Consider the following 8,480-nt stretch of genomic DNA (forward strand, 5'->3'; position numbering starts at 1 on the left):
GTGATTAGCCTCATCTTCAGTGGCGTGGCATAGAAAATGCTCTCACTCGTCTGGAGGTATAGATGTCCTTCATGTAATTAGGCCTGTTTTGGAGGCGTCTCTTATGTGCAGCAATTTCTTCGTCAATAGCAATTTACTCTTCAAATATGTAGTTTTTTCAAAGTAAATCAAGTGCACATTTTTCATATCAATATTGTATCGGTTTAAACGGCTGTGTATACATACAGAAGGACTTATATATACATACAAACATCTATGCACAAAAAGTATATATATATATATATATATATATATATATATATATATATACATGTATATATATGTATATATATGTGTATATATATGTATATATATGTATATATGTATGTATATATATATTATATTATATATATATATATATATACACATACATATATATACATATATATAGATATATATATACACATATATATACATATATATATATATATATATATATATATATATATATATATATATATACATGTATATATATATATATGTGTGTATATATATGTATATATATGTATGTATATAAATATATATATATATTATATATATATTATATATAATATATATATATATATATATATATATATATATATATATATATATATATTGTAGGTAATAGGTTGGCCAGGGCACCAGCCACCCGTTGAAATACTACTGCTGGAGAGTTATTGGGTGCTTTGACTGACCAGGCATTACTACATTGGATCTTTCTTATTGGTTACGGTTCATTTTCCCTTTGCTTACACATACACCAAATAGTCTGATCTATTCTTTACATATTCTCCTCTGTCTTCATATACCTGATAACTCTGAGATTACCAAACAATTCTTCTTCACCCAAGGGGTTATTCACATCATTGTAATTGTTAACTGGTTACTGTCCTCCCGGTAAGGATAGAAGAGACTCTTTAGGGATGGTAAGCAGCTCTCCTAGGAGAAGGACACTCCATAATCAAACTATTATTCTCTAGTCTTGGGTAGTGCCGTAGCCTCTGTACCATGGTCTTCCGCTGTCTTGGGTTAGAGTTCTCTTGCTTGAGAGTACACTCGGGCACAATATTCTATATAATTTCTGTTCCTCTTGTTTTGTTAAAGTTTTTATGGTTTATATAGGAGATATTAATTTTAATGTTTGTACTGTTCTTAGAAAATTGAATTTTCCTGGTTTCCTTCCCTCACTGGGTTATTTTCCCTGTTGTGGCCCTTTGGCTTATAGCATCCTGATTTTTCAACTGGGTTGTAGCTTAGAAAGTAATAATAATAGTAATAATTAATAATAATAATGATAATAATAATAATAATAATTATAATCCTAAAAGTGATAATCTTCTGTCCTTCTGATCTCCCATATCTATGATCTCGATTATTATTAGAAGTGTTTTAAGTCTAGTACAGTTGGCTTCATTAATTCTGGCACACACTCGTCTCCTTAGCTTCCCATGAAATGTACCGGAATTAATGATGCCAACTGTACCATTTTAAAGAGTCAAGCCCAGTGGCAGCTCGTGGCTGAAATTGGTGGCTCCAGAAAATGTGTACTTATTGTAAAAAGGAAACAAATACAGTAGGTATATGAAAATTCATCCAGAAACTTAGTAGAATACTAAAAAAAAAACAATATTAATCTTGTTTTACTTATTATAACTTAAATTGTTACTGTTCAAGCTTGGTCCATTCATTTCAAAATTTATAAGCCTTTCTTCGTTTTGATATACGTCGAAGGATCAACAATTTTCTCCTTTATCTCAGGAGAATAGATCTAAATATTGAAAAAGAGGCAAATTAGAAACATCGCAGTGGCCAAAGTTTCTCTCTCTCTCTCTCTCTCTCTCTCTCTCTCTCTCTCTCTCTCTCACCTTGTTTATAAGTTTGGGAAAGTTCGTCTCTCTCTCTCTCTCTCTCTCTCTCTCTCTCTCTCTCTCTCTCTCTCTCTCTCTCTCTCTCACCTTGTTTATAAGTTTGGGAAAGTTCGTCTCTCTCTCTCTCTCTCTCTCTCTCTCTCTCTCTCTCTCTCTCTCTCTCTCTCTCTCTCTCACACCTTGTTTATAAACGTGATTTCTTTTCACATATATAATAGTTGGTATAAGATGGTATGTCTGAGAGAGAGAGAGAGAGAGAGAGAGAGAGAGAGAGAGAGAGAGAGAGAGAGAGAGACACGCTCTGTTGTTGATGTGGTAAATGTGGTAAACTATTACTTTTTTAATACTTTTCTTTGGAACAAAACTTTCCTTCTATCTTTCCTTCCCACCGTGATCCCTACACTAAGGGATCGGTTGCTCGATGCGTTCTCTCCAATGCATTCTATCAAAGTCATCCTCTTCCACCAAACCTCTTCTCTCCATGGCATCCTTCACCTTCTCTCGCCATCCAATTCTCTGCCTCCTTCTCGAACAAAACCTCCTTTATTATTATTACTATTTTTTTTCCTCTATCATAGTCTGTCGACTGGGTGGTATTTATAGTGTAGGGTTCCGGGTTGCATCCTGCCTCCTTAGGAGACCATCTTCTTCTTCTTCTTCTTTGTCTGCATCTTTTCCCTCTTTTATGTAGGGTCGATGTTCCCTAGGAGTCCATCTCTTCTTATTATGTGCGCCGTTCCTAGGATCACGCTTTTCTGCACGAGTCCTAGAGATACTTTAGCCTCTAGTTTTTCTAGATTCATTATTATTATTATTATTATTATTATTATTATTATTATTATTATTATTATTATTACTAGCTATGCTACAACCCTAGTTTGAAAAGCAGGATGATATAAACCCAAGGGCTTCAACAGGGAGAAATTGCCCAGTGAGGAAAGGGAATAAGGAATAGGCCTAAATAAACTATATGAAAAGTTATAAACTATTAATATAAAAGATTTTAAGAACAGTAACAACATTAAAACAGATCTTTCATACACAAACTATAAAGAGACTTAGGTCAGCCTGTTCAACATAAAAAAGTTTGCTGCTAGTTCGAACTATTGAAGTTCTACTGATTCAATTACCCGATTCTGTGCCACTCCTTGTGAAAGTAGTTTTTCCAACCAAGACTTCACATAACCAAGGACAGGTTCATAACTATAATTATCCAATACTAGGTCACCGGTGTACAGTAGCGACTGCATTGAATAGCTATGTCTATATATCATCTCCATCATTAATAACACCTGTTCACTTAAATGTTTGAACTTTCTTGATTCATCATCATCATCATCATCTCCTCCTACGCCTGTTGACTCGAAGGGCGTCAGTTAGATTTCGCCAGTCGTCTCTATCTTGAGCTTTTAAATCGATACTTCTGCTCCACGAAGACTCCCTCTCATGTGAACATAAGGGTTGGAACTGGCTCTGTAGATAGAAGAAATTGAGATTCTTATGGTAGGCTGTGTTCTTTGATGAAGAGGTACAACTTCTTCTTATGTGAACATAAGGGTTGGTACTGGCCCTGTAGATAAAGAAGGTAAGGTTCTTCTAGTATGCTATGTTCCTTGATGAAGAGGTACAAACTCTTTCTTATGTGAACATAAGGGTTGGTACTGGCCCTGTAGATAAATAAGGTAAGGTTCTTCTAGTATGCTATGTTCTTTGATTAAGAGGTATAAACTCTTTCTCGTGTGAACATAAGGGTTGGTACTGGCTCTGTACACAGAAGAAGCTAAGGTTCTTCTAGTATGCTATATTCCTTGATGAAGAGGCACAAACTCTTTCTCAAGTCAACATATGGGTTGGTACTGGCTCTGTAGATGGAAGCTAATATTCTTCTAGTACGCTATGTTCCTAGATGAAGAGGCACAAACTCTTTCTCAAGTCAACATATGGGTTGGTACTTGCTCTGTGGATGAAAGAAGCTAAGGTTCTTCTAGTATGCTATGTTCCTTGATGAAGAGGTACAAACTCCTCATGTGAACATAAGGGTTGGTACAGGCTCTGTAGATAGAAGAAGCTGAGGTTCTTCTAGTATGCTATGTTTCTTGAGAAGGAGTTTTTACCTCTTCATCAAGGAACGTAGCCTGCTAGAAGAACCTCTGCTTCTTCTATGTATATAGCCAATTCCAACCCAATTGTTCACGTGAGAAGAAGTTTGTACCTCATCATCAAGGAACATAACATAATAGAAGAACCATATCTTCTTTTATCTACATATCTAGTTTCAACCCTTATGTTCACATGAGAAGGAGTTTGTACCTCTTCATCAAAGAACATAGCATACTAGAAGAACCTTAAGCTTCATCTATCTACAGGGCCAGTACCAACCCTTATGTCCACATGAGAAAGAATTTGTACCTCTTCATCAAGGAACATAACATATTAGAAGAACCTTAGCTTCTTTTATATACAGAGCCAGTACCAACCCTTATGTTCACACGAGAAAGAATTTTTACCTTGTCATCAAGGAACATAACATACTAGAAGATCCTTAGCTTCTTCTATCTACAGGGCCAGTACCAATCCTTATGTTCATTTGAGAAGAAGTTTATACCTCTTCATCAAGGAACATAGCATATTAGAAGAAGCTCTACGTCTATCTACAGAGCCAGTACCAACCCTTCTATGTTCACATGACAAAGAAGTTATATATCTTCATCAAGAAACATAGCATACTAAAAGAACCTCAGCTTCTTTTATCTACATACTCAGTCTTCTTCTTTGTCTGCATCTTTTCCCACTTCTATGTGGGGTCGATGTTGTTTTGAATCCAACAAAATTGTTTTAGGCACCCTTTGTGGATATGACTGCATACTAGAAAAGGCTAAGCTTTTTCCCTCTGCAGGGCCAGTTTTCTAAATTATTCCAACAGAGTAATGATATTTTCAAAATACTGGATACGCCTTTCTACAATTCCTTTTATTTCTTCAAGGTTAACCTTTTGTTTCTTTTCTGTTTTCTCATCTTTCAGAGCCTCTTCCCATAGTTGAACAGGAGCAAATACTATGTAACTTTTTCCTTGTGAGATTTCATTCTGTGCAATTTGTCTAATCCTTATGAATGCCACATCTTTAGCCTCCCTCCTAAGGTGCTTTCTCTCGTCCTGAGATTTTCCTTCAAGATAAGCTATTTGTTTCCATTCCATTACCTTTGCCGTCCATATTTCAGCATAATCATCACATTTACTAGCAGAATCTCCTTGTGTTCCTGGGCTATTAGCTTCTTGGTAGTCTTGAAGTTCCTTTTCAATGTTCTCACTTTTCCATACGTTTTTATTTTGTTCTTCTGATAATTCCTCTTGTGTTCTTTGTGTTATCCTTGCCAAAGCAATATCCTTGGCCTTCCTATCAAGATTTTTTCTCAAGTCTGGAGATTGTCCACGAAGATCGTCTTCTTCTTTTATGTTTCCTTGCATGATATGTTCACGAAGATCGCCTTCTTCCTTTTTGTTTCCTTGCATGATATTTTCACGAAGATCGTCTTCTTCCTTTACATTTCCTCTTATGATATGTTCACGAAGATCGCCTTCTGCCTTTGTTTCCTCGCATGCTATTTTAACGAAGATCTCCTTCTGCCTTTACGCTTCCTCGTATGCTACTTTCTCGAGGATCTCCTTGGGCCTTTACGCTTCCTCGTATGCTACTTTCTCGAGGATCTCCCTGGGCCTTTACGCTTCCTCGTATGCTACTTTCTCGAGGATCTCCCTGGACCTTTACGCTTCCTCGTATGCTACTTTCTCGAGGATCTCCCTGGGCCTTTACGCTTCCTCGTATGCTACTTTCTCGAGGATCTCCCTGGGCCTTTACGCTTCCTCGTATGCTACTTTCTCGAGGATCTCCCTGGGCCATTACGCTTCCTCGTATGCTACTTTCTCGAGGATCTCCCTGGGCCTTTACGCTTCCTCGTATGCTACTTTCTCGAGGATCTCCCTGGGCCTTTACGCTTCCTCGTATGCTACTTTTTGGAGGATCTCCCTGGGCCTTTACGCTTCCTCGTATGCTACTTTCTCGAGGATCTCCCTGGGCCTTTACGCTTCCTCGTATGCTACTTTCTCAAGAATCTCCCTGGGCCTTTACGCTTCCTCATACGCTACTTTCTCGAGGATCTCCCTGGGCCTTTACGCTTCCTCATACGCTACTTTCTCGAGGATCTCCCTGGGCCTTTACGCTTCCTCGTATGCTACTTTCTCGAGGATCTCCCTGGGCCTTTACGCTTCCTCATACGCTACTTTCTCGAGGATCTCCCTGGGCCTTTACGCTTCCTCGTATGCTACTTTCTCGAGGATCTCCCTGGGCCTTTACGCTTCCTCGTATGCTACTTTCTCGAGGATCTCCCTGGGCCATTACGCTTCCTCGTAGGCTACTTTCTCGAGGATCTCCCTGGGCCTTTACGGTTCCTCGTATGCTACTTTCTCGAGGATCTCCCTGGGCCTTTACGCTTCCTCGTATGCTACTTTTTGGAGGATCTCCCTGGGCCTTTACGGTTCCTCGTATGCTACTTTCTCGAGGATCTCCCAGGGCCTTTACGCTTCCTCGTATGCTACTTTCTCAAGAATCTCCCTGGGCCTTTACGCTTCCTCGTATGCTACTTTCTTGAGAATCTCCCTGGGCCTTTACGCTTCCTCGATTATGCCACTTTCTGGAGGATCTCCCTGGGCCTTTACGCTTCCTCGTATGCTGCTTTCACGAGGATCTCCTTCGGCCTTTACGTTTCCTCGTATGATATTTTCACGAAGATCGCCTTCTTTCTTCATATTTCCTCGTATGATATTTTCAAAATGCTTGAATTGCCTTCTTTCTTCTTGTTTCCTGCATGATATTTTCAAAATGCTGGATACGCCTCTCTACAATTCCTTCTTCTATTTCTTCAAGGTTAACCTTCTGTTTCTTTTCTGTTTTCTCATCTTTCAGAGCCTCTTCCCATATTTGAACAGGAGCATATACTTTGTCACATTTATCTAGTTAGATTTTATCCTCTGCAATTTGTCTAATCTTTATGAAGGCCACATCTTTAGCCTCCCTCCTAAGATGCTTTCTCTCGTCCTGAGATTTTCCTTCAAGATCAGGTTTTTGTTTCCTACTTCTATTGTGCTCTGCGTCATTTCTAATAATTTCTTCATATTTCATAACATGATACCTTAACCTTTCCTTGTTTTGTAGCGAAGGACTTCTTTTTGGAATTCCTACAATTCTAGCTAAGGCCACTTCTTTGGCCTCCCTTATTGGATTCCTTCGGATTCCAAGATAATCCTTCTGATTCAGTTTCCTATTCCTAGTCTGTTTTGCATCGCCTTTAATAATTTCTTCAAAGTGCGTAACAAGTTTCCTCACTTTTCCTTTGATTTCTAGTGAAGGCCTTTCTTGTTTCGGCGTTTTTTGCATTTTCTCAAAATTCCCAACCAAATCAATAATGATTCCTTGTTGTGGGTTTTCACTCTTTTGTTTAAACAAATAGACCCTGTTTGGTTCCATTACGGAACAAGTTTGGCATACCTTAATTCCCGAATGACCAATGTTATTGTCCCTATTATTAATTATAAATCCATTAATAACTTTGTTATTCAAAGCCACTCCACAATAACAACAACACATATTATTACAATTCTCCATTTCTGTCAATACCTTTCCTCCACCTTGATTTTGGTATATTTTGAAAAAAAATGAACTTGATCTGGAGACATTCAAAACCAAACAGATCCCGGAGCCCAGAATGTCTTTGGAGAATTCGAGAGTCTTCAAACCAAAACACAGATGCCTGAGCTGGATTCGTGATCAGATGAAAGATTCATTTTGTTAATTTTTCACGATTTCTATTTTGAATACCACAAAATCGACAGAAATTATCACAAAACTCTTTTTTAGGCCAATGTCTACTACAATCGGCTTCTAAAATCATTTACAATAGGATAACATAAAGGAGAAGTAAAGACGATTTTCTCAAATTAGGATTTTATTCATTAGAGCTACATTGAACATATTAATCAGTTGAATATAAAGGGTACTACAATAAGAATTTCAATACAAAATCGAAATATTTGTGAAGAATTTCAGATATTTAGAAATTCAGAAATAAATCATTTCATAGATGACTCTGAAGACGAAAAGAATTTTCCACGAAGGCTCCAGAAAACCACAAGATCCGCTCCAGACAACGTCACTGCTACGTTCGGGCTTCAAGGTCTTCCTCGGATTCTCGACGCTTTTCAATCTTCCTCTGTTCTTCCAGTTTCCTTCCTGATCTTCAATTGCCAACGAAGTTCCCAATGTTCCTTTCCTGCACGTCTTTCGCTTCTTTATCATTTCATCCTTCGGCAAACACGGTCTTCTCCCCGCATGACATCCCCAAAACCGCTGCATTCTTCTTTGCGGAATTGGAGAGGTTTTCCCATCCTCTCCTGGAATACTTTTAGGAATGGCGTTCTTGTGACTCTTCAGTCGCTGTAAGATCAATGATCTTCGCGTTTTCTCCACAACTAAATTTGAACGAGGATGATGTAAGATCGGCCTAAGGCAAACCACGGCCTTTATGCATTGGGCAGAC

General features: G+C 38.2%; 1 long non-coding RNA gene across 1 annotated transcript in view; it reads left to right on the forward strand.

Annotated features, from left to right (window-relative positions):
- LOC137656729 (uncharacterized) overlaps positions 1-8,480 on the forward strand; it is a 289,131-nt gene that overhangs the window by 91,973 nt on the left and 188,678 nt on the right. The gene's annotated exons all lie outside the window — the stretch shown is intronic.

The sequence above is a fragment of the Palaemon carinicauda genome, chromosome 17, assembly GCF_036898095.1.
Source record: "Palaemon carinicauda isolate YSFRI2023 chromosome 17, ASM3689809v2, whole genome shotgun sequence".
NCBI classification, from domain to species: Eukaryota; Metazoa; Arthropoda; class Malacostraca; order Decapoda; family Palaemonidae; genus Palaemon; species Palaemon carinicauda.